A 26,742-nucleotide genomic window follows, 5' to 3' on the forward strand; every position below is an offset into this window, starting at 1 on the left:
CCAGACTCCGCGAGCGATGGATTTTTGCCTATTTTGCTCCGAGATAGTGGAGATATGCAAGTTCAGAAATGGGTGCACGCTCAAACGCGTTCGGATATTCAGGTTTTTTTTATAAAGGAAGAACATTGCTTACAGTGATTATTAATAGTGTAGCGTTACACGGACAGAAAAAACTCGCAAAACATTTCTTACAATAACACAATTATTATTAAACTTAAATTAAAATTAAAATTATATATATATATATATATATATATATATATGTATATATATATATATATATGTATATATATATATATATATGTATATATATATATATATATGTATATATATATATATATATATATATATATATATATATATATATATATATATATATATATATATATATATTTATACTTCGTAGATAGAAAGAAAGAAAAAGGGGTGCCTTTGATCGTCCGAATGCGTTGGCTTTTATAGGCAATTCTGTCCCAGGCAGCTCCGCGATCGTGGTACTTTTGTGCCTTGGTGCTCCGCAATCGTGGAGGTTCTGATTCCAGCTCATTTCTTAGACAAAATGTGGGCTGCTGTAAATATTATAATATATATAATATATATTTATAATTATTTATATATTATATTATATTCTTGTGCATAGTTGACTTGTAATTTTAGCTCCGTTGAGTCGTACGTTTACGCCCGGTTTATGTCTCGGTTCTGAATTTCTGAACGCCTTTTCGTATGATTTAATATCTTGTACTTTGCGTTTTGCGGCTTGTACTCTTGTCATTTTTAGACGTTTCTCATCAATAAATTGAACCACTTGAATTGTATCTTGTACATTTTAGCTTTTTGGTCATTTGCGTCTTCGAATCGTCAATTCTGTCTTTTGTCTTCACACTTATTTATTTAAACGAATATTACTTGAAAATAGAACAATTGCAACTGAAAACTTTACATATTGGAAGGATATTGCGACTAAATATATGTTCGTTTAGAGCACTATCACTACATTTGTGTTAGTTTTGGCGTATACACCGTGCAGTCAATCGTGTTTATGCCATCTACTCATTGGCCGTTTATCAGTATAAAATTGTACCGATGAGGTCTAGACAATCACCTCTTAAGGGGGTACAAAATAACGTGCATGGGACTTATGTGGATGCCGGAATCCGTCTGCCGCTAGTCAGTCATAATTATTTGAACATCGTTGTAAATAACTTAATGACAAAGTTATTGTAAACGGTAAAAACCATTTATTAGTTCCTAAAAAGGAAGAACATACATCAGTTCTTTATTAAAAGAAAATAGACGAACATCAAGATAACCATGAGTTGACGTGATCAGTTTCAATCATGGTATCTATCTAAATATCAGTTGCTTCATTCAACCACTTTCATTTTCCTCAACCGCTATCCCGTCTCTGTTAGAGCTTTCACAACTTTCAGTCCTTGAAAGCTTGAGTGTTGGATTAACGGGTTCAGCCTTTTCGCGCACACCCTTAACTGATTTCTCCCATCCCGACCGGCAAGGCCGGCAGGCAACTGCCTTCTCTGCCTCATTAACCATGACTGAATTTTTGCTACCGGGGTATGCCGGCGGGGAGAAGAAGGTTAGCTTTTCGAGAACAGAAACGCATTTTTCCTCCATGAAGTGTGGTGTATTCCATGATTCGGCATATTGCCTATCTCGAATGCACTTGTTCCCGGGGAATGGGTGTCGGGTGGATTGAACCGTTACCATACCTCACAGGGTTGGGAGTTTGAGTATACCGTAAGTGGTAGAGGCTATTGCACCAAACTTCCTGAAGAACCGTCTTCCCACTATCACATTCGTAGTAGTCACAGATTTGACGACATAAAAGTCGATGACTTCGCTACGGAGGTAGGGTTGAATACCCACCGTGACCGTTGTCTTTCGTTTACCTATAGGTTCTTCATTAGAACCAGAGAATCCAGAAATGACGGCGTTAGATTGTCTCATCTTCCTTTCGGCACACTTTGGAAGCCGGGAAAGGCAATGAGCATAAAAGAATTCGACTTCACTTCCCGTGTCGGTGTACATTTCGCTCACCGGGAATCCATCTATCAGGCCAGTAATGACTACCGGTTCATCCCAAGAGTATCGTGGCGGTATTCCCGGGACTGTGATGGCAACATCTTTCCAAGAGCTCTGCGGGACAAACGCGTCTTTCTTGACGTTGATCATATTGATGACAACTTTATCTTTCGCCTTCTCACGTTTCTTACCGTCTTTCTTCTGCCAACTGAACGTTTTGTTGGGATCAGCCTTTTTGAATTTTCGTCCGGACAACAAGTGACTAAGTTCACCTGCTTTGATTTTGGTGATGATTTCGCATATCAGCGCCTTGCATTCATCGGTGTCATGGCCATTGTCTTCATGGAACTCACAATACTTGTCTGACTTTTGACTGTCCCATTTTTCCAGTGGTGCCGGAGGGGTAAACTTTGCCTTCACGTGTTCCGTTAACAGTATCTCCCTTGAGGTTTTGAAGAGGCTGTCGATTAGTGACCCCTTATCATAAGGTTTCTGGCTGCTCTTGTCATGCCTATGGGGCTTTTCACGCGGCTATTGTGGTTTTTGTTATGGCTTCCACTGCGTCTGCTGCTGTCGTGGCGGTGCCTGCTGTCGCTTCTCCTCTCCTCTTCTCTTTTCCTCTCTTCCCGATGATACCCAGCCTGTCTCTCCCTCCCCGAGTGTTGATACTGCCTTGCTACCATCACGGCATCTGCAAATGTACCCGGGATGTTCCATCGGAGTTCAGAGACAAGCGACGGGTGTGCATCTTTGTCCAGGCACGTTATGAATCCGAAAATCTATTGTGTTTCCGGGAGTCCTGGGATTTTTTGACATTCCAGCATGTACCTCGTGATGAAGCTTTTAATTTTCTCCCCCCGATACATCGGGATTTCGTGAGCATACAGGTGTGTATATGTGTGTCGGCGGAGGTTCTGATATTGCATGAGAAACTTTTCCCGCAAGTCTGCGAAGCATGTGATTCCGTTAGGTGGTAATTTTGCGAACCACTCCCTGGCAGCCGACTGTAGTACAGTCAGAAAGAGATGACATGCTACCTCATCACTCCAATGTTGGGTTTTCATGGAACCCTCAAAGATTTGCAGGAAATCGTCCGGGTCAATAGTGCCATTGTACACCCCCAAAGTGACCGGTATGACGATGTTAGCAGGGAGTATGAAGCTAGCGATCCGTTTGCACAGCTTCTAGCTAGTAGCTGACATCTCAACCGGTCGCTTTGCTTTGTTACCGGTGATTAGGGTGAACAAATTTTCGAGTGCAGTCCCCTGGACGGCGGGTTGCGAGAGGGAGTGTTTGTATGCCGGCGGCGCAGCCTGCACGAGGAGCTCGGTCAGCCATGCGTTTGCGGCAGATTTGGTGACACCCTCGCTTCTCGCACTGATCTTTAACATTGGGTTGGTTTTCAGAACGTCTAGAGTTTGAGATTGCTGCTTCTCTGCTAGACTGTTATCGTTCAGCATGGACTTTAGCTTTTCGATCACTTGTTTCTCGACGTCGGCTGAGATCATTTTGGTGATCATGTCGGTGTCATTGTGAGACGATCCGATGCCGCTTGAACCACCAGTTTTATGACCAAAAGTGCCGAGCTTCAACCTATCTCCACCGAGTGGTGACCCCTAGTGTGTGTCCTTGTCGTCGTCGGAGACATTCATCTCGTCTCTCGATGCATCACCGGAGTGAATGTGAGCGATTGATTGTTTTTGAGGTTGAGGTGGCTCCACCGGTGGTGAGCTTCCTTTGTTCACAGGTGGTTGAACGTCGTCGTTCGTTCCTTTCTTGCTTGTCGTTTCGCTACTTGGTTTCACTGTGTTGTTCGTACCTTTAGGTGGCGCCATTTGATCAAACCAAAATCGTTAAATGTGGATTAGATCTTGAATTTGAGTGCTTGATTTGGGAAAAATAGTAAGTCAAATGTTTTAACTCCAATAATTGTGCAAACCCCGATTTGGAATCTGGATTCCAAGGGCGTAAAACAATCGATTGAATTAACCTTATTCAATCGGAATCAAATAAGTTAATATCTTAGAGTGAGGATTGGCTCCGATGATGATCGGAGTGCTTATCAGAGTTAAGCGAACGACTAGAGTAATGCTATTGCAATTGATTTGGGTAGAGTAACATTAATGCATCCAGTGTTCCCCAGATGAAAGATCTTGTTTATGTATTTATAGATGTTTTAGAGGGAATGATGACGTGACACATGTCCCTTTTGTGACAACCCAGAAATTTCCAACCAAATTTAAACTTTATCTTTATATTATTCCGACACGATAAGCAAAGTTTGTTAAGTTAAATCTCAAAAATTTTAAATTGTGTTCATACATTCATTATAACCTCGACCAAATTCCGACGATTCAAGAACCGTTATATATAAATAAATATGTATATATATGTATATATATATTATAACTTGGGAATATTAATAAAGTATTAAACGTATAATACTTTACATGAACGTATTTGTTTCAATATGATTATCGATGGAATTAGAAGATAATATCAAATGATTGATTTATCAGATACATTGTGATATGATTACGGGTCTATGTTATGAGGTCCACTGTAATTTAAGAAATCTATTCTTTTTGACAACATTCGGAAAATGGTAAAGTGATTTATAAGTAAGAACGTGGAGTGTAAATAACTTATATGTTGGATATCGACAAGTTAAGTAACTCGACATTTTTCATTAAGATGATTTCATACGTTTATTTAACCTTTGAACTTTATCCCATGTGTAATGACCCAGAATTTTCCGACTAAATTATACTTATGAGATTAATATTTACATAAATTAAACCATACCAACATGATAAGCAATCCAAATTGTTGAGACTTGTGTTTTTGAAAAGAGTTTTACACAACGTTTGACCGTCCAATATGACCGATGATATCACGAACTATATAACATACGATAATTATATGTTTGTGTATATATATGTATTTATATATATTTAACATGATCTAAGGATGGTTTAACATCTCATTGTGTACTAATGACAATGAGTTATAAGTATATTTTGAAACTACTAACTTAAGTTTTCAAAACGATAACTATACGTAACATTCTTTGATATATATACTTATAATCTATAATGCTTATACATGTATCGTATATATAATGTATTTAATCACTTTTTAAGGACTTAAATACATAAAACAATATAAGTATATTCACAAAAGATAGCTATATTTGAATTCTCGTTCCGTTTCCTCAAGATTTCTATACGTATATCTAGGGTATATGTACCCGTATCATACCCAGCTTCTATACGTATTTACTATTGGTATATACGCATCAAATCAACATCCTAATCAACATTATTACTGTCCTAGATATGAGGTAACTAGGATTTGTCAAGTAGTATGAATTATTAGTAAGAAAATAAAATTAGGAATCCTTTTCTTTCTTTATAAAATAAAAACGTTTTTATAAATGAACACCATTTCTTCACTCTATTTTCTCATACCTACACCCTCATTTCTCTCTCAAAATACTCCTAACTTCATACTTGATCATCTCCAAGCATTTTCCCCATCATTTAGCTTCAATTACAAGCCTTAAACACCATAAGAAAACTCTTTCAAGAACATATCAAAATAACCACCCATTTGAAGAAGTTTACTTCCAACCTTTTGATCTAACTCCACCACTCTTTGATTCCAAGATTATTTCTTATCTTTTGCAATAACTTTGTCCAAGTAACTTGAGGTAGTAACCTTGTTCATAATCTTATTCAATTCATATTCATATAGCTATCTTATTTTGGTGGTATAAAATTTTAACAACAAGAACATAGTTTGAATGATTTCAAACTTGTTCGCAAACTAAATAGATCCTTCTAACTTGACTTTTAAAACACTTCAAGACCTGTAATATATCATAATGATATGCTAACCTAACAAGATATAACTTGGTTTTACAAAGAACATTTTAAAAACTGAATCTACGTCGTCGGAGTGCAACCGGGGGCTGTTTTGGGTTGGATAATTAAAAACCATCTTGAACTTTGAATTGGAAGTTCATGTTCTGGAAAAATGATATTTCTTATGAATATGTTAACACATAAAAATTTCATGGTTTAACTCAAAGTGTAAGTATTTTTAGAAAAATGATCATTAAATGTTGTTTTTATGATGGAAAATGATCACTTTCATAAGTTTCACCAAAGTTTGACCTATAACCTATGATTTCGAATACAAACTAAGGTATTTTCAGTTCATATTCTTAAAATTTGACTCGATCCAAGGAAGTGGCAAGTTGAACCAACAAAAACGGAGTTGTAATGAAGAAACTACGACTAAAACAAGATTGGGTATCCGAAGCTAGTTTAGCTACGAAAATATTTGGAGAAAAAGTAAATTAATCATATATTTTCTAATTAATATGATATTTTATATATAATTACTTATGATTTGATTTTATATATTTTAGGACCACCCGTAAACAACACGAGAAGATTAATCATAAGACCTCATGATTGTACGCAACACGTCATTTGACAACACGGTACTTTATGTACGCAACACGTCATTTGACAACATGGTACCATGGGTCGAGATTAATTCTGATCAATACGAATACGATGGGGTCTTTATTTATTTTATTTAAGCAACTAATTGTGGACCACTAACATCGGACTGCTAACTACGGACTAAGAAAAGTATTAAAAGTATATATATATGTAACGATTACTTAAAAAGAAAATATGTTGATATATTATATATATGGTTAGGTTCGTGATATCTATCGGAGACCAAGTCGAATTAAATACCTTCAAGGCAAAAGTGAGTTTCATTTGCTCCCCTTTTAATTGCTTTTGCAATATATATTTTTGGGCTGAGAATACATGCGCTGCTTTTATAAATGTTTACAAAATAGACACAAGTACTTAAAAATATATTCTACTTTGAGTTGTACCACTGGCATATTTCCCTGTAGCTTGGTAACTACTATTTACATGGGTATTGTAAACGCGAATCCTGTTGATAGATCTATCGGGCCTGACAACCCCAACCGGACTGGACGACCAGTATTCAACGGTTGCACAGTACTTCGTTTTGGTGACTACAATTGGTACGGTGTAGTGAGATTTCATAATAAAGGGAATATGCGATGTTGATTAAATGTTAAGTATGGTTACCAAGTGCTCAACCACTTAGAATGCTTTACATACACTTGCGAGTGTATTATGTTTATGATTATGAAATTTTGTGGTCTATTAACATATTGAAATGATTGTTATGATAAACTTATAAACTCACCAACCTTTTGGTTGACACTTTAAAGCATGTTTATTCTCAGGTATGAATTAAGTTTTTCGCTGTGCATTTGCTCAATATAAGGACATTACTTGGAGCCGATCATCACAATGGGACCAAATGTTGATGATTTCGTCCAGGTGGATTAGGACGGGTCCTTTCAGTTGGTATCAGAGCTGGTTTAATGCCGTTTATTAGCGGGTTAATCGTAGAGGGGGTTCTCACAGTGTTACCTGTGATGAAGCATTGGCTCTTACTCCTTGCGGTCCTTATTAGGGTTGGCTGTACGTTGCCGAGAGGCGGGCCGTAAAATCAGTGTCTGAGGTACGCTCAGAGGTCACCAGGCGGTTAGCTGAAAAGGCACTGAGTGGGATGCGTCCCCACTGTATCTCAGTTGGTATCAGAGCGGTGGTCGTAGTGAACCAGGTCTTGCATTAGTGTGTCTAACTAGTAGTTGTTAGGATGCATTAATGAGTCTGGACTTCGACCGTGTCTACATGTCAAAAGTTTTCTTATCATTTCTAGTCGGAAATCATCTGCTTATCATCCTTAGGAAATTACCTGCTTATCATTCATAAGTCTAGACACGTTTTACTGCATTTACTGCATTGATAGTGTATAGACGAATTCTTATCTTAGCATATCTGTTATTGCGAACTTTGACTGATATCTTTTCAAAGATTCTCCGTAATTTACGGGATTTTGGTATTATATATACATATGTAAATTAGGTATTGAAGAGTATCAAATCTAACTCCTATAATCTATTCCATACCAAAAATTCATTTTCCCCATTATACAAGATGGATTCCGCATCTAGTTCGAATTCTTTAGATTCCGACAGTTATGCCGATATGGATTTCCATTCGGGCTCCGAAAGCAGCGTCACTGGAATGGATCAACTAATTTCCCATCATCTATTCTGGATGAATTGGGGATGAGTTCGTAATATACTAAATCACTAGAGACAAGAAGAAGGTGATCCATTCCATCCACCAAATTGCCCTCTTGGCGATGAACCTGAAGCACTTACCGGCGAACCTATTCGAAACACCATTTTCTCTCTCATTTCTAGAGTATCTCGTCACGATTATATACTATCCCATATTACAAATCTTGTTCATTCGCTCGCTCCAACCGCCAATCATCCCGGTGTACTAGCAGAAGTTAACGAACTTCGCACTCGCGTGACGGATTTGGAGAACATGGTGCGAAGGTTGCAAACACCAGCAGCAGCACCAGCAGCATAATCAGCACCACCATCAATAACATCAACAATACCATCATCACCACTAACAAACAACATCCACATCACACGTCTCGACATCATAATCTGTCCTACAAACAACAACATCATACGCACCATAGATACCAAGGAGTACCAACAATAATGAACGATGAAGTATTGATCCATAACTTCATTGGTATTCTGCGAAGAATATGTGATTTCAAAAAGTTTTAGAGATTTCTTATTCTAGCTCAAACCAAAAAGCAAATGAGATTAATATCATATTAACTCATTAAATTCATGATTTCATCTGAAGAAAATATATATGTATATATGTTTTCATAAAGATTGTAATTAAAAGTTCTTTTGTACAAAATATTAATGGTGAAAATATTTTTTTAACGGGTAGGTAATACCCGAGGAATAATTAGATTTCATCTTAATAAGTTACATTGTACATTCGTCGAAGCTGATTCAACAGTCATTTACTATCCTACTTACAACCACTGATATACGTATCCGTTCACCGCAGAATAACCATTTTCATTCAATTTCATATTTGGATTTTGACTTCCCAGAATCCAACAAGTGGCATATGAAGAAAACATATGACAAAATAAAATCTGTTAGAAACAAACAAATTAACTATTAAAAATTTTGTTAAGAATCCACGCTAACTGTTCCAGCTAACTGTTCCTAGCTAACTGATTACATTTTATTTATCTCAGTTTATTTATCGCAATTTAATTATCGCACTTTTATTTATCGTCATTTAATTTCTGTAATTATTTTACGCACTTTAAATATCGGGACACGTATACAATGTTTTGACATATCATATCGACGCATCTATATATATTATTTGGAATCACCATAGACACTCTATATGCAGTAATGATCGAGTTCTCTATACATGGTTGAGGTTGATTCTACAATAATATATATAGTTTGAGTTGTGATCGAGTCTGAGACGTATGGGTCACGACACGTATTAATTAATTCGTATATTATATATTAAACTATATATGAATTATTGGAATGTTACTGTGGACTATCGACTGTGAACTAATGACATTGGACAATTAAAATGAATTAAAATATTGATTATAACATATAAAACTAAACATTTCTTCAAGATTGCCACTTGATTTCATCTTAAACCTCATTGTATCTCGACGATTACAATCAGCGTTCAAATCTATCATGATTCTTAAAAACACCTCAATCGAGAGGATAAATCAACCGCACTTCATCTACGGAAGAAAAGATTGATGCATATAGTTATGCACCTGAAAAACCCTCAGAAACTGAGTAAACGGTTGACACGTATCTGTTCTAGTTCCTTTAACATTGTTATTACCGAAGATCGTTTTGCAATCCCTTTCCAAATTAGCTAATTTTGTCACAGCTCCAGCAAGTCAACTCCGACTTTTCATCCGAAACAACTTTATTATAACCGCGATATATATGCGTACTCTTTATTGTTACTGGGGAACCTTTTATATTCCACAATATTACCATCAGCGATTAATCATTCTAAAAACACAATTCTCCTGAAACTACCTCGGTTTGATAACCGATGACCCAGATCAGTTAACTTTGAAAATGCTGACGAAGCAGCATGTTGTAGATGATCTTAATGGCCAAAAGTTTGATGATAAAGAAAGGAGTGTTAGGAACGCTCGATAGAAAATTTAGTACCGAAAAGCGGATTATGCAAAACTATGAAGAAAGCCGTGGACAAATCACAAAGAATAAGTTTGCCTTCAAAGAATCCAAATGATTCTGTGCCTGCTAAAATCGTTAGCAAACATCTTATTTCTCATTCTAAACCTTCACAGACAAATCTTCTTCATCATCCATTGATATTAGAAATTCTAAGATATTCTCGTATGTTCTATTATAAATATCCTCCATATTTCTGGCGATATTTTCACAACTATTCTTATCTGAGATCATTTATCTCTCCGTAATATCTGCAACATAAAAGAAACTGTGTTAGTTTCTAAATTCTGAAACCTTCGAGTTTAAAATATGAATGTTTTGAAGTAGTGTTGGGAACTGAAGCATGGATTAGTATAATATAATGACACTTGATCAACATCATTATATTACAGTAAGTCATGCAGAGTTTCTAATGAAGCATGATGATTCACAGTACCGTCATCATGTGCCATTTACATGACTCTTACATTCTATCTAATCTCTAAACATATCAAGAGAATATTTTTCTGGATGACTCGGTCTTCTCCAGGGTATTCTGGTAATTTAACAAATCAAAATCGTTCTATTACCATTTTCTTCTTAGAGCATTAGCTATGTTCATTCTGAATTTCATATCTACGAATTCCGGACCATTACTCGCTTGACTCGAAGTTGGGAAGAGAAAACGAAAGCATGAAGCTCCGAAAAATAATGAAGAATATAAACTCCGATAATAACCCAAAAATTACAAACCGTGTATATCGATGCAGATAGCAATATAGAGACACGGGAGAATTAGAAACACTATAAACACAAGAGTATAGTAGAAGTAAATAGATTCTTCTGGTGGTAGATGAAAAAGAAGAATGACAGATATAAAAGTTAGGAGTATATCAAGAATCAGGACTGGATGGAGCATATTGATGAATGCTTTAAAGTAAGAATCAAGGGAGAAAGAATAGAAGGTGTGAGTCGTGGAAAATAAGGAAACGAAGGGGTGAATTTATAGTGAAATATTCGATAGAGCAATCGAAACAGATTATTGCATATAATCAAAGAAGATCCTGATTTCCTTAATCACCAAAGAACCAAATCTTATTACGTAAGATTCTCTTTAAATCCCTTAAATCCCGGAAATTAATCATAACTACGTCATCGGTTAAGACGAATATATTTTACTCATCTCACTCTTTTACGATAGTCTCATTTATATTCTTCGCATAATCGAATCATTTTATCTACATTACTCAATGATGATAAAACTCCATTTTCACCTTATATTTGTCATGAAAACCATCTTATTGTTATCCATAACAACCGCTATCAAATTTCGGGGACGAAATTTCTTTAACGGGTAGGTACTGTAATGACCCGGAATTTTCCGACTAAATAATACTTATGAGATTAATATTTACATAAATTAAACCATACCAACATGATAAGCAATCCAAATTGTTGAGACTTGTGTTTTTGAAAAGAGTTTTACACAACGTTTGACCGTCCAATATGACCGATGATATCACGAACTATATAACATACGATAATTATACGTTTGTGTATATATATGTATTTATATATATTTAACATGATCTAAGGATGGTTTAACATCTCATTGTGTACTAATGATAATGAGTTATAAGTATATTTTGAAACTACTAACTTAAGTTTTCAAAACGATAACTATACGTAACATTCTTTGATATATATACTTATAATCTATAATGCTTATACATGTATTGTATATATAATGTATTTAATCACTTTTTAAGGACTTAAATACATAAAACAATATAAGTATATTCACAAAAGATAGCTATATTTGAATTCTCGTTCCGTTTCCTCAAGATTTCTATACGTATATCTAGGGTATATGTACCCGTATCATACCCAGCTTCTATACTTATTTACTATTGGTATATACACATCAAATCAACATCCTAATCAACATTATTACTGCCCTAGATATGAGGTAACTAGGATTTGTCAAGTAGTATGAATTATTAGTAAGAAAACAAAATTAGGAATCCATTTCTTTCTTTATAAACTAAAAACGTTTTTATAAATGAACACCATTTCTTCACTCTATTTTCTCATACCTACACCCTCATTTCTCTCTAAAAATACTCCTAACTTCATACTTGATGATCTCCAAGCATTTTCCTCATCATTTAGCTTCAATTACAAGCCTTAAATACCATAATAAAACTCTTTCAAGAACATATCAAAATAACCACCCATTTGAAGAAATTTCTTCCAACCTTTTGATCTAACTCCACCACTCTTTGATTCCAAGATTATTTCTTATCTTTGCAGTAACTTTGTCCAAGTAACTTGAGGTAGTAACCTTGTTCATAATCTTATTCAATTCATATTCATATAGCTATCTTATTTTGGTGGTATAAAATTTTAACAACAAGAACATAGTTTGAATGATTTCAAACTTGTTTGCAAACTAAATAGAACCTTCTAACTTGACTTTTAAAACACTTCAAGACCTGTAATATATCATAATGATATGCTAACCTAACAAGATATAACTTGGTTTTACAAAGAACATCTTAAAAACTGAATCTACGTCGTCGGAGTGCAACCGGGGGCTGTTTTGGGTTGGATAATTAAAAACCATTTTGAACTTTGAATTGGAAGTTCATATTCTGGAAAAATGATATTTCTTATGAATATGTTAACACATAAAAATTTCATGGTTTAACTCAAAGTGTAAGTATTTTTAAAAAAATGATCATTAAATGTTGTTTTTATGATGGAAAATGATCACTTTCATAAGTTTCACCAAAGTTTGACCTATAACCTATGATTTCGAATACAAAATAAGGTATTTTCAGTTCATATTCTTAAAATTTGACTCGATCCAAGGAAGTGGCAAGTTGAACCAACAAAAACGGAGTTGTAATGAAGAAACTACGACTAAAACAAGATTGGGTATCCGAAGCTAGTTTAGCTACGAAAATATTTGGAGAAAAAGTAAATTAATCATATCTTTTCTAATTAATATGATATTTTATATATAATTACTTACGATTTGATTTTATATATTTTAGGACCACCCGTAAACAACACGAGAAGATTAATCATAAGAACTCATGATTGTACGCAACACGTCATTTGACAACACGGTACTTTATGTACGCAACACGTCATTTGACAACATGGTACCATGGGTCGAGATTAATTCTGATCAATACGAATACGATGGGGTCTTTATTTATTTTATTTAAGCAACTAATTGTGGACCACTAACATCGGACTGCTAACTACGGACTAAGAAAATATTAAAAGTATATATATATGTAACGATTACTTAAAAAGAAAATATGTTGATATATTATATATATGGTTAGGTTCGTGATATCTATCGGAGACCAAGTCGAATTAAATACCTTCAAGGCAAAAGTGAGTTTCATTTGCTCCCCTTTTAATTGCTTTTGCAATATATATTTTTGGGCTGAGAATACATGCGCTGCTTTTATAAATGTTTACAAAATAGACACAAGTACTTAAAAATATATTCTACGTTGAGTTGTACCACTGGCATATTTCCCTATAGCTTGGTAACTACTATTTACATGGGTATTGCAAACGCGAATCCTGTTGATAGATCTATCGGGCCTGACAACCCCAACCGGACTGGACGACCAGTATTCAACGGTTGCACAGTACTTCGTTTTGGTGACTACACTTGGTACGGTGTAGTGAGATTTCATAATAAAGGGAATATGCGACGTTGATTAAATGTTAAGTATGGTTACCAAGTGCTCAACCACTTAGAATGCTTTACATACACTTGCGAATGTATTATGTTTATGATTATGAAATCTTGTGGTCTATTAACATATTGAAATGATTGTTATGATAAACCTATGAACTCACCAACCTTTGGGTTGACACTTTAAAGCATGTTTATTCTCAGGTATGAATTAAGTCTTCTGCTGTGCATTTGCTCAATATAAGGACATTACTTGGAGCCGATTATCGCAATGGGACCAAATGTTGATGACTTCGTCCAGGTGGATTAGGATGGGTCCTTTCACCATGCTTCACCAACAGACTGTAATTTAAAAACTTGAAACCTATTATGAATATATATGATTCTATTTTTTTAAAACGTTTTATGATATAACGATTTCCATTATTTTAACCTTTAAACAAAATGATTCTTAAAAATATATTTGGTTTTGGAAAACAGTTTCAAACGTACAAAAACGTTTTCAGTTGAAAAAAGAACTTTATAATTAAAACGTATATAACTTTTATAAATATCTAGAACCACTTTTGACAACTCATTACTTAACTAGTATGATAAAGATAACGATATTTATATTTTATTTTATTAAATATATATAACGATTTAAATTAATATTATATATATTTATACGCGTATTATACGTACATAGTTTTATACTTTTACTATACTTAAACTTTACCTTTACTTTACTTTAACTTTAATAATTCACTTTAATAATTCATACTTTAACAATTCACTTTAATAATTCATACTTTAATAATTCACTTTAATAATTCATACTTTAATAATTCACTTTAATAATTCAAAAATCTATTATAAATAGAATTCAATAGGTTTCATTATTTCATAGAAACTTGAAAACATTTTTCTCTAAACTCTCTCAATCGATTTACATATATATATTTACTCCGTATTATTTCAAGATATTATTAGTATACATAAAATATTACGACGGAGTGCTGTCCGAGTGATTTCAAAATTGTTTTTTGAGTGGGATAGGATTAAGGAAATTATTGGTTATAGCTATGGAGGTGATTGGGTATGGTTCATGGGTATGCTCGTGAGGTCAATATAGTGTTTATCATCTCCATTGCGTCTATGTACCTTTCCTGCAATATTGAATCTCAATATTGATACGTGAGTACTCATAATTTAACTTTTACATACTAATAGTGTATCCCTGACTAGTGCTCGAGTATATAGGATTATGCATGTTTGTACTTTTGATATTGCCTTTAGTTAGGTTATGTTGAATCCTGAATTAGTTATATATGCGACTGAGATAAGGTATAAGATATGCATGTCGTTGGAAAGCTAGCGAAAAATTAAGAACTTTTCATTTAGATATCGAATGATTTCGATGAACGGATTTGAAGTTATAGTCCATCGAATTTTTGTATAATTATTAAAAATGATTATTATTATCGTCGTTCTAGTTTTATCTTATTATTATTATTATTATTATTATTATTATTGTTATTATTATTATTATTATTATTATTATTATTATTATTATTATTATTATCTTTATCAATAAAAGGATTTATCATTAAAATTGTTATTTTTATTATTATTACTATCGTTATTATCATTAAAGTTATAATAATAATAATAATTATTATCTAATTATTATTATTATTATTATTATTATTATTATTATTATTATTATTATTATTATTATTATTATTATTATTATTATTATTATTATCATTATTATTATTATCATTATTAATATATATATCATTATTTAAAAATGGTTATTGTTATTATTATTATTATATTATCATTATCGTTAATAATGTCATAGTAATTATCATTATTAGTATTATTGTAATTAAAACTAATATTAGTAACACCTAATTATTTTGATTACTATTATTATCATTATTATGAACACGATATAAAAGATGATTAAAAGCTATTAAACGAAATGATTAGGATGTAACGACCCGCACTTTTTCGATCGTTCTATACTTATAAGATTAATATTTACATAAATTAAACCTTACCAACATGATAAGCAATCCAAATTGTCGAGATTTATATTTCCGAAAAGAGTTTACACAACGTTTGACCGTCTAGTTTGACCGATGATATCACGAACTATATAACATATGATAATTATACGTTTGTGTATATATATGTATATATACATATTTAACATGATCTAAGAATGTTTTAATATCTCATTTTGTATTAATAACAATAAGTTATAAGTATATTTTAAAACTACTAACTTAAGTTTTCAAAACGATAACTATACGTAATGTTTTTCGACGTAAATACTTATAACCTATATTACTTATACATGCATCGTATAGATATGTATTTTATCACTTTTAAAGGGCTTACATACATAAAACAATATAAGTATATTTACAAAAGATAGCTATATTTGAATCCTCGTTCCGTTTCCTCAAAGATTTCTATACGTATACCTAGAGTATATGTACCCGTATCATACGCAGCTTCTAGATGTATTTACTATTGGTATATACCAATAAAAATCTGCTCCTTAGCAGCCTTAAATGATTAAGAAACATGTGGAACCAACCATTTGTCAAGTAGCATGAATTATTTAGCAAGAAAACAAAGTTAGGTATCTTTTTTTTCCTTTATAACCTAAAAACGTTTTTATGCATGCACACCATTTCTTCACCCCATTTTCTCATACTTACACTTCCATTTCTCTCTCAAAATACTCTTAACTTCATACTTGATCATCTCCAAGCATTTTTCCCATCATTTAGCTTCAAAAACCTTACTTAATCACCATAAGAAAACCATACAAAAACACTTCAAGAAATCCTTCCAAGAACACAAACTTACTTCCAATCTTTCATCCAATTCCATCACCCTTTTGGTTCTAGCTTTTTACTCCTCTTTTACAGCAACCTTGTCCAAGGAACTTGAGGTAGAACCTATGTTCATAACCTTATTCGATTCATATATATATAGCTATCTTATTTTGTGGTATAAAATTTTAACAACAAGAACATAGTTTGAATGTTTTCAAACTTGTTTGCAAACTAAATAGATCCTTCTAACTTAACTTTTAAAATACTTCAAGACCTGTAATATATCATAAATATATGCTAATTTAACAAGGTATAACTTGGTTTTTCAAAGAACACCTTAAAAACTGAATTTACGACGTCGGAGTGCAACCGGGGGCTGTTTTGGGTTGGATAATTAAAAACCATCTTAAACTTTGAATTGGAGGTTTATTTTCTGGAAAAATGATTTTTACTATGAATATGATAACACATAAAAATTTCATGATTTAACTCAAAGTATAAGTATTTTTAGAAAAATAATCATTTAAGGTTGTTTACATGATGGAAAATGATTAACTTCATAAGTTTCACTAAAGTTTGATCTATGACCTGTGATTTCGAATACAAACTAAGGTATTTACAGTTCATAGTCTTAAAGAGGGACTCAATCCAAGGAAGTGACAAGTTGAATCAACGAAAACGGAGTTGTAACGAAGAAACTATGACCAAAACGAGATCGGATATCTAAGACTTGTTTAACTTCGGGATTAATTGGGAAAAATTAAATAAAATCACATATTTCTAAGATAACATGATATTTTATATATATGTACTTATAATTCAATTTTATATGGTTCAGGATCACCCGCAAACAACACGAGAAGATTAATCATAAGATCCCATGTTTGTACGCAACACGTCATTTGACAACACCGGTACTTTATGTACGCAACACGTCATTTGACAACACCGGTACCGTGGGTCAAGATTAATCTCGACCAATACATATACGATGGGGTTTTATTTATTTTGTTAGGGGGTTTTATTTATTTCATTGCGGGTATATTAAACATCTAAAAATGAACCATTAAAATTGAATTACTAACAACGAACTGCTAACTACGGACTAAGGAATTATTCAAAGTATTAAAAGTATAACAAGTATATATATGTGACGTTTGTTTAAAAAGAAAAGGTATTGATATATTATATATGGATAGGTTCGTGATATCAACCGGAGACCAAGTCAAATTATATATATCTTCAAGACAACAGTGAGTATATAGTCCCACTTTTAAACTCTAAATATTTCGGGATGAGAATACATGTATTTTATGTTTTACGATATGGACACAAGTAACTGAAAAATATATTCTACGTTGAGTTGTACCACTGGCATACTTCCCTGTAGCTTGGTAACTGATATTTACAGCGGTATTGTAAACGCGAATCCTGTTGATAGATCTATCGGGCCTGACAACCCCAACCGGACTGGACGACCAGTATTCAACGGTTGCACAGTACTTCGTTTCGTGACTACACTTGGTACGGTGTAGTAAGATTTCATAATAAAGGGAATATGCGACGTGATTAAATGTTAAGTATGGTTACCAAGTGCTCAACCATTTAGAATATTTTTATTAAAATGTTTATATATGAAATCTTGTGGTCTATATTTATATCGCTGCCGGCATTAAACCTATATCTCACCAACTTTATGTTGACGTTTTAAACATGTCTATTCTCAGGTGATAATTAGAAGCTTCCGCTGCATCATGTTGAATCTAAGCAGGATCTTGCGTACGCATATTTGTGTCAAAAATAAGACTGCATATCCAAGAACTTGTGTTGTAAAATATGCTAGAAATCGGGTTGTTATTATCATTTGTAAAGTTTGTAAGTCGAAGATTATCGCTAAACGATAATCATCTTTATTTTGTCCAAAGCTTGTATCAAAAATAAGGATCATGGTTTGTAATGTATAATATATGCAGTTTTTCTTTAAAAAAAAATGTCGCATATAGAGGTCAATACCTCGCAATGAAATCATACGTTATCTAACACGTTCTTATGGTTAAGGACGGGTTATGACATGTGGTATCAGAGCGGTGGTCTTAGCGAACCAGGTTTGCATTAGTGTGTCTAACTGATAAGTCGTTAGGATACATTAGTAAGTCTGGACTTTGACCGGGTTTGATTTAAAAACCATTGCTTATCATTGTTGGTTAAAATTTATATGTAAATATTATGTAGTACTAATGGGTTAGTTGTTGTGTGATAGATGTCGGGCTCAAAACTTATCATCACGTTCAGCGACTCCGAACCAGAATCTTCAGATGGTGTTCCAGTCATTAACCTATCCGATGACGAAAATAATATCTTTGGGGAAGACTCACAAATTCCGGATGAACCGACTATAGAGAACCCGGAAAGTGAACCCGAGGAGGAAAGTAAACCCGAGGAGGAAAGTGAACCCGAGGAGGAAAGTGAACCCGAGGAAGAAATACAGGAAATTACAAAAGACGAGTTCGAACTAGGAAAGAAACGAAAGGCTAATGAATTAGAAAATTCAAATCCCGAGTTTAGTAAGGATGATGTGGCACCAACTCCAATAGACACTACCACCCCTATTCCCGCTATTCCTATTTGTGCTATCCCCGCATCCAGTTCCTCAGCCCCACCGCCAAAATATAGGCAGACAGCTAGGATAAGCGTTAGGCCATTCATTGGAACTAAACGTCCTAGAAAATAGACCAAACGATGCGTTGCCGTATTAAACCATGGGATCATATAATGTTTTGTATAATATTATTAGTATGGTTTGCTTAATGTTCGATGTAAGATAAGCATATGTAAAATAGTGAAGTGTGAAATGCAATAATTTTCCATGGTTAAGTATTATTTAGATGGTAGTAATTGATTCTGTACTAAGCTATTAAGTATGGACATTAACGGGTAGGTACTACCCTAGATATAATTATAAAACGCTAATAAGAAGAAAAGGCTTTTATAATAATACCTGGTTCATATTATTAATAAGCTATAATGTACTGTAAATATACACTACATCTATAATATTCCATGTGAATAATTATTTTCTTTTCATTCTTATAGAAGAATATGGCGCGATTGAACCGAATGACGGAACAAGAAATCCAGGAACTCATCAATCAGCGAGTGAACGGCAGAATGTTATGGGTCGAGGCTGCAAGAGGTGCTGCAGTTAACCCAAATCCTCGTATGGGGTGCACTTACAAAACTTTTCAAGCTTGCAAGCCCTCATCATTCAGTGGAACAGAAGGACCGATCGGTTTAACCCGGTGGATAGAAAAGATGGAGACTGTGTTTAAAATTAGTGGTTGTGTTGAAAAGGACATGACCAAGTATGCATCGTGCACTTTACAAGATAGTGCACTCACGTGGTGGAAAAATTATGTGAAGGCTGTAGGAGGAGATGTAGCTTATGATACTCCGTGGGAAGAATTCAAAACAATGTTAATCAACGAATATTGTCCAAGGAACGAGGTTAGGAAGTTGGAAGATGAGTTACGAAGTCTGAAGGTTATTGGTACTGAAATCACCAACTACAATCAGCGATTCATGGAATTAGTTTTGCTATGTCCTGAATTGGTTCCAACCGAAGAACGGAAGATTGAAATGTACAAAGATGGTTTGCCCAAAAAGGTCAAGGCAAATGTTACAGCATCGAAACCTAAGACAATTCATGAAGCTATAACCATGGCAAACGAGCTAATGGATCAGGTCATCATGGATAAGAAAGTATCCAATACTGATGTGAAGGTATCAGGTAACAAAAGAAAGTGGAATGGAAATTATGATCGAGGTAACCAACAACAATCTTTTAAGAAACAAGAAAACACGCAAGGTGCGGGTAGTGGTTTAAGCTTTGGTTATAAAGGACAAAATCCTTTATGCAACCGATGCCACAAACATCACTCTGGTTACTGTAATGTGGTATGCAACAAATGTAATCGAAAGGGTCATCTTGCTGAAGATTGTAGGGCTCTCGTTACAAATACAAATGGTACCAAGACTCTTGCCACCAATACAAATAGAACTGCTTTGGCTACCATTACTTGTTTTGGGTGTGGAAAACAAGGTCACTATAAGAGCCAGTGCCCGAATCCAGAGAAGAATATCGGACCTGCACGTGGGAGAGCATTTGTTATTAATGCTAGAGAGGCATGTGAAGACCCGGAGCTTGTTACGGGTACGTTTACCATTAATAACTTATCCGCATCTATTATATTTGATACTGGTGCTGATAGAAGTTACGTGTGTAGAGACTTTCACGCTAAATTGAATTGTTCATCATTACCTCTAGATGCTAAGTACATGATTGAGTTAGCTAATGGTAAACTAATTAAAGCCGATAAAATTTGCCGTGATTGTAAAATAAATTTAGCCGGAGAAACATTTAAGATTGATTTGATACCCGTAGAATTAGGAAGTTTTGATGTAATAGTCGGCATGGACTGGATGTCCAAAATAGGAGCTGAAGTTATGTGCGCCAAGAAGGCAATTCGCATTCCTCGTAAGAATAAAACGCCAGTAATGATTTATGGAGAGAAGGGTAACTCAAAGCTAAAACTCATTAGTTATTTGAAAGCTCAAAAGTGCTTGAAGAAAGGGTGCTATGCTATCTTAGCACATGTTAATAAAGTCGAAAAGAAAGAAAAAGAGAAGTGCATCAATGACGTGCCTGTGGCAAGAGATTTTCCTGAAGTATTTCCGGAAGAGTTGCCGGGATTACCTCCATTTAGATCTGTAGAATTTCAAATAGATCTTGTACCAGGAGCTGCACCGGTTGCCCGTGCTCCATATAGACTTGCACCGTCCGAGTTAAAAGAACTTCAGAGTCAGTTAAAAGAATTACTGGATCATGGATTCATACGACCAAGTACTTCACCGTGGGGAGCTCCAATTTTATTCGTCAAGAAGAAAGACGGATCTTTCCGAATGTGTATAGATTATCGTGAATTAAATAAGTTAACTATCAAGAATCGGTATCCACTACCGAGAATTGACGACTTATTTGATCAACTCCAAGGATCATGTGTGTACTCGAAAATTGACCTAAGATCGGGCTATCATCAATTACGTGTCAAAGAAGAAGATATACCGAAAACTGATTTTCGGACACGTTATGGTCATTACGAATTTTTGGTCATGCCGTTTGGGTTGACAAATGCGCCAGCTGTATTCATGGACCTCATGAATCGAGTTTGTAGTCCATATTTAGATAAGTTTGTTATCGTTTTCATTGATGATATTCTTATCTATTCCAAGAGTGAGCAAGAGCATGAGCAGCATTTAAGGTTGATATTAGAGTTGTTGAGAAAAGAACAGCTATATGCCGAATTTTCTAAATGTGCTTTCTGGTTGAAAGAAGTGCAATTTCTTGGCCACGTTGTTAGTAGCAAAGGAATTCAGGTTGATCCAGCAAAAATTGAAGCCATTGAAAAATGGGAGACTCCTAAGACACCAATGCAGATACGCCAATTTTTGGGTTTAGCCGGTTATTATAGAAGGTTTATTCAAGATTTTTCCCGAATAGCTAAGCCGTTGACAGCGTTAACGCAAAAAGGGAAGAAATATGAATGGACTTCTGAGCAGGAGAGTGCATTTCAATTACTGAAAAAGAAGTTGACTACGGCGCCTATTTTATCGTTACCAGAAGGGAACGATGATTTTGAAATATATTGTGACGCTTCGCGACAAGGTTTTGGTTGCGTTCTTATGCAACGGAAGAAAGTTATTGCATACGCATCCCGACAATTAAAGATTCACGAGCGGAATTATACGACGCATGATCTAGAACTGGGAGCATTGAAGATATGGAGACACTACTTGTATGGGGTTAAATGCACTGTGTTTACTGATCATAAAAGCCTTCAACATATTTTCGATCAAAAACAGCTGAACATGAGGCAACGTAGGTGGGTCGAGCTGATAAACGACTATGATTGTGAAATTCGTTATCATCCCGGGAAGGCGAACGTGGTGGCCGATGCTCTAAGCAGAAAGGAACGAGAACCAATTCGAGTACGAGCGATGAACATAAAAATTCGCATGAATCTCAACTCACAAATCAAAGAAGTTTAACGAGAAGCACTTACTAAAGAAAACATAAGAAATGAAATAATGAAGAAGTATGAGAAGCAACTCGTTATACGGGAAGACGGAATTCGATATTTTGCAAACCGTATTTGGGTACCGAAGTTGGGTGGATTAAGGAAGTTGATATTGAATGAGGCACATAAGACAAGATACTCGATACATCCTGGAGTTGGAAAGATGTATCAAGATCTTAAGACGCATTATTGGTGGCCTAATTTAAAGACAGACGTAGCAACATATGTTGGGGAGTGTTTAACTTGTTCCAAGGTCAAAGCAGAACACCAGAAGCCGTCAGGGTTACTTCAACAACCAGAAATCCCAGAATGGAAATGGGATGGTATTACCATGGATTTCATCACGAAATTACCAAAGACTGCTTGGGGTTACGACACCATTTGGGTGATTGTTGATCGTCTCACCAAGTCTGCACATTTCTTGCCTATAAAGGAAACGGATAGAATGGAGAAACTATTACGATTGTATATAAAGGAAGTTGTTTCAAGGCATGGAATACCTATTTCCATTATATCTGATCGTGATAGTAGATTTACCTCAAAGTTCTGGCAATCACTACAGGAGGCACTAGGAACTCGTTTGGATATGAGTACCGCATATCATCCACAAACCGACGGGCAGAGTGAAAGAACAATTCAGACTCTTGAAGACATGCTCAGGGCATGTGTGATCGATTTTGGAAACGGATGGGATAAATATCTACCGTTAGCAGAATTCTCGTATAATAATAGTTATCATGCGAGCATTGGAGCTGCGCCATTCGAAGCATTGTATGGAAGGAAGTGTAGATCTCCTATCTGTTGGAATGAAGTAGGAGATCGACAATTAACGGGTCCCGAGATCATACACGAAACGACTGAGAAGATTGTACAAATCAAGGAGAGATTGAAAACAGCCCGTAGTCGCCAAAAGAGCTACGCCGATGTTCGAAGGAAACCATTAGAGTTTTAGATCGGTGACATGGTTATGTTAAAAGTGTCACCATGGAAAGGTGTAATACGTTTCGGCAAAAGGGGTAAACTGAACCCAAGGTACGTAGGCCCGTTCAAGATTATTGAACGCATTGGACCGGTAGCTTATCGACTCGAGTTACCGCAACAACTCGCCGGAGTACATAATACCTTTCATGTCTCGAACCTTAAGAAGTGTCTTGCAAAGGAAGATCTCACCATTCCTCTTGAAGAAATCCATGTCGACGAGAAACTACAATTCGTCGAAGAACCAATCGAAATCATGGACCGTGAAGTTAAACAGCTCAAGCAGAGCAACATACCGATCGTTAAGGTTCGTTGGAATGCTCGAAGAGGTCCCGAGTTTACGTGGGAACGAGAGGATCAGATGAAACAAAAGTATCCACACTTGTTTCTCGATGACGCAAAATAGGTACAATTTTAAAATTTCGGGACGAAATTTATTTAACGGGGAGGTAATGTAACGACCCGCACTTTTTCGATCGTTCTATACTTATAAGATTAATATTTACATAAATTAAACCTTACCAACATGATAAGCAATCCAAATTGTCGAGATTTATATTTCCGAAAAGAGTTTACACAACGTTTGACCGTCTAGTTTGACCGATGATATCACGAACTATATAACATATGATAATTATACGTTTGTGTATATATATGTATATATACATATTTAACATGATCTAAGAATGTTTTAATATCTCATTTTGTATTAATAACAATAAGTTATAAGTATATTTTAAAACTACTAACTTAAGTTTTCAAAACGATAACTATACGTAATGTTTTTCGACGTAAATACTTATAACCTATATTACTTATACATGCATCGTATAGATATGTATTTTATCACTTTTAAAGGGCTTACATACATAAAACAATATAAGTATATTTACAAAAGATAGCTATATTTGAATCCTCGTTCCGTTTCCTCAAAGATTTCTATACGTATACCTAGAGTATATGTACCCGTATCATACGCAGCTTCTAGATGTATTTACTATTGGTATATACCAATAAAAATCTGCTCCTTAGCAGCCTTAAATGATTAAGAAACATGTGGAACCAACCATTTGTCAAGTAGCATGAATTATTTAGCAAGAAAACAAAGTTAGGTATCTTTTTTTTTCCTTTATAACCTAAAAACGTTTTTATGCATGCACACCATTTCTTCACCCCATTTTCTCATACTTACACTTCCATTTCTCTCTCAAAATACTCTTAACTTCATACTTGATCATCTCCAAGCATTTTCCCCATCATTTAGCTTCAAAAACCTTACTTAATCACCATAAGAAAACCATACAAAAACACTTCAAGAAATCCTTCCAAGAACACAAACTTACTTCCAATCTTTCATCCAATTCCATCACCCTTTTGGTTCTAGCTTTTTACTCCTCTTTTACAGCAACCTTGTCCAAGGAACTTGAGGTAGAACCTATGTTCATAACCTTATTCGATTCATATATATATAGCTATCTTATTTTGTGGTATAAAATTTTAACAACAAGAACATAGTTTGAATGTTTTCAAACTTGTTTGCAAACTAAATAGATCCTTCTAACTTAACTTTTAAAATACTTCAAGACCTGTAATATATCATAAATATATGCTAATTTAACAAGGTATAACTTGGTTTTTCAAAGAACACCTTAAAAACTGAATTTACGACGTCGGAGTGCAACCGGGGGCTGTTTTGGGTTGGATAATTAAAAACCATCTTAAACTTTGAATTGGAGGTTTATTTTCTGGAAAAATGATTTTTACTATGAATATGATAACACATAAAAATTTCATGATTTAACTCAAAGTATAAGTATTTTTAGAAAAATAATCATTTAAGGTTGTTTACATGATGGAAAATGATTAACTTCATAAGTTTCACTAAAGTTTGATCTATGACCTGTGATTTCGAATACAAACTAAGGTATTTACAGTTCATAGTCTTAAAGAGGGACTCGATCCAAGGAAGTGACAAGTTGAATCAACGAAAACGGAGTTGTAACGAAGAAACTATGACCAAAACGAGATCGGATATCTAAGACTTGTTTAACTTCGGGATTAATTGGGAAAAATTAAATAAAATCACATATTTCTAAGATAACATGATATTTTATATATATGTACTTATAATTCAATTTTATATGGTTCAGGATCACCCGCAAACAACACGAGAAGATTAATCATAAGATCCCATGTTTGTACGCAACACGTCATTTGACAACACCGGTACTTTATGTACGCAACACGTCATTTGACAACACCGGTACCGTGGGTCAAGATTAATCTCGACCAATACATATACGATGGGGTTTTATTTATTTCGTTAGGGGGTTTTATTTATTTCATTGCGGGTATATTAAACATCTAAAAATGAACCATTAAAATTGAATTACTAACAACGAACTGCTAACTACGGACTAAGGAATTATTCAAAGTATTAAAAGTATAACAAGTATATATATGTGACGTTTGTTTAAAAAGAAAAGGTATTGATATATTATATATGGATAGGTTCGTGATATCAACCGGAGACCAAGTCAAATTATATATATCTTCAAGACAACAGTGAGTATATAGTCCCACTTTTAAACTCTAAATATTTCGGGATGAGAATACATGTATTTTATGTTTTACGATATGGACACAAGTAACTGAAAAATATATTCTACGTTGAGTTGTACCACTGGCATACTTCCCTGTAGCTTGGTAACTGATATTTACAGCGGTATTGTAAACGCGAATCCTGTTGATAGATCTATCGGGCCTGACAACCCCAACCGGACTGGACGACCAGTATTCAACGGTTGCACAGTACTTCATTTCGTGACTACACTT

Source organism: Rutidosis leptorrhynchoides, chromosome 2 (genome assembly GCF_046630445.1).
Source record: "Rutidosis leptorrhynchoides isolate AG116_Rl617_1_P2 chromosome 2, CSIRO_AGI_Rlap_v1, whole genome shotgun sequence".
Lineage (NCBI taxonomy): Eukaryota > Viridiplantae > Streptophyta > Magnoliopsida > Asterales > Asteraceae > Rutidosis > Rutidosis leptorrhynchoides.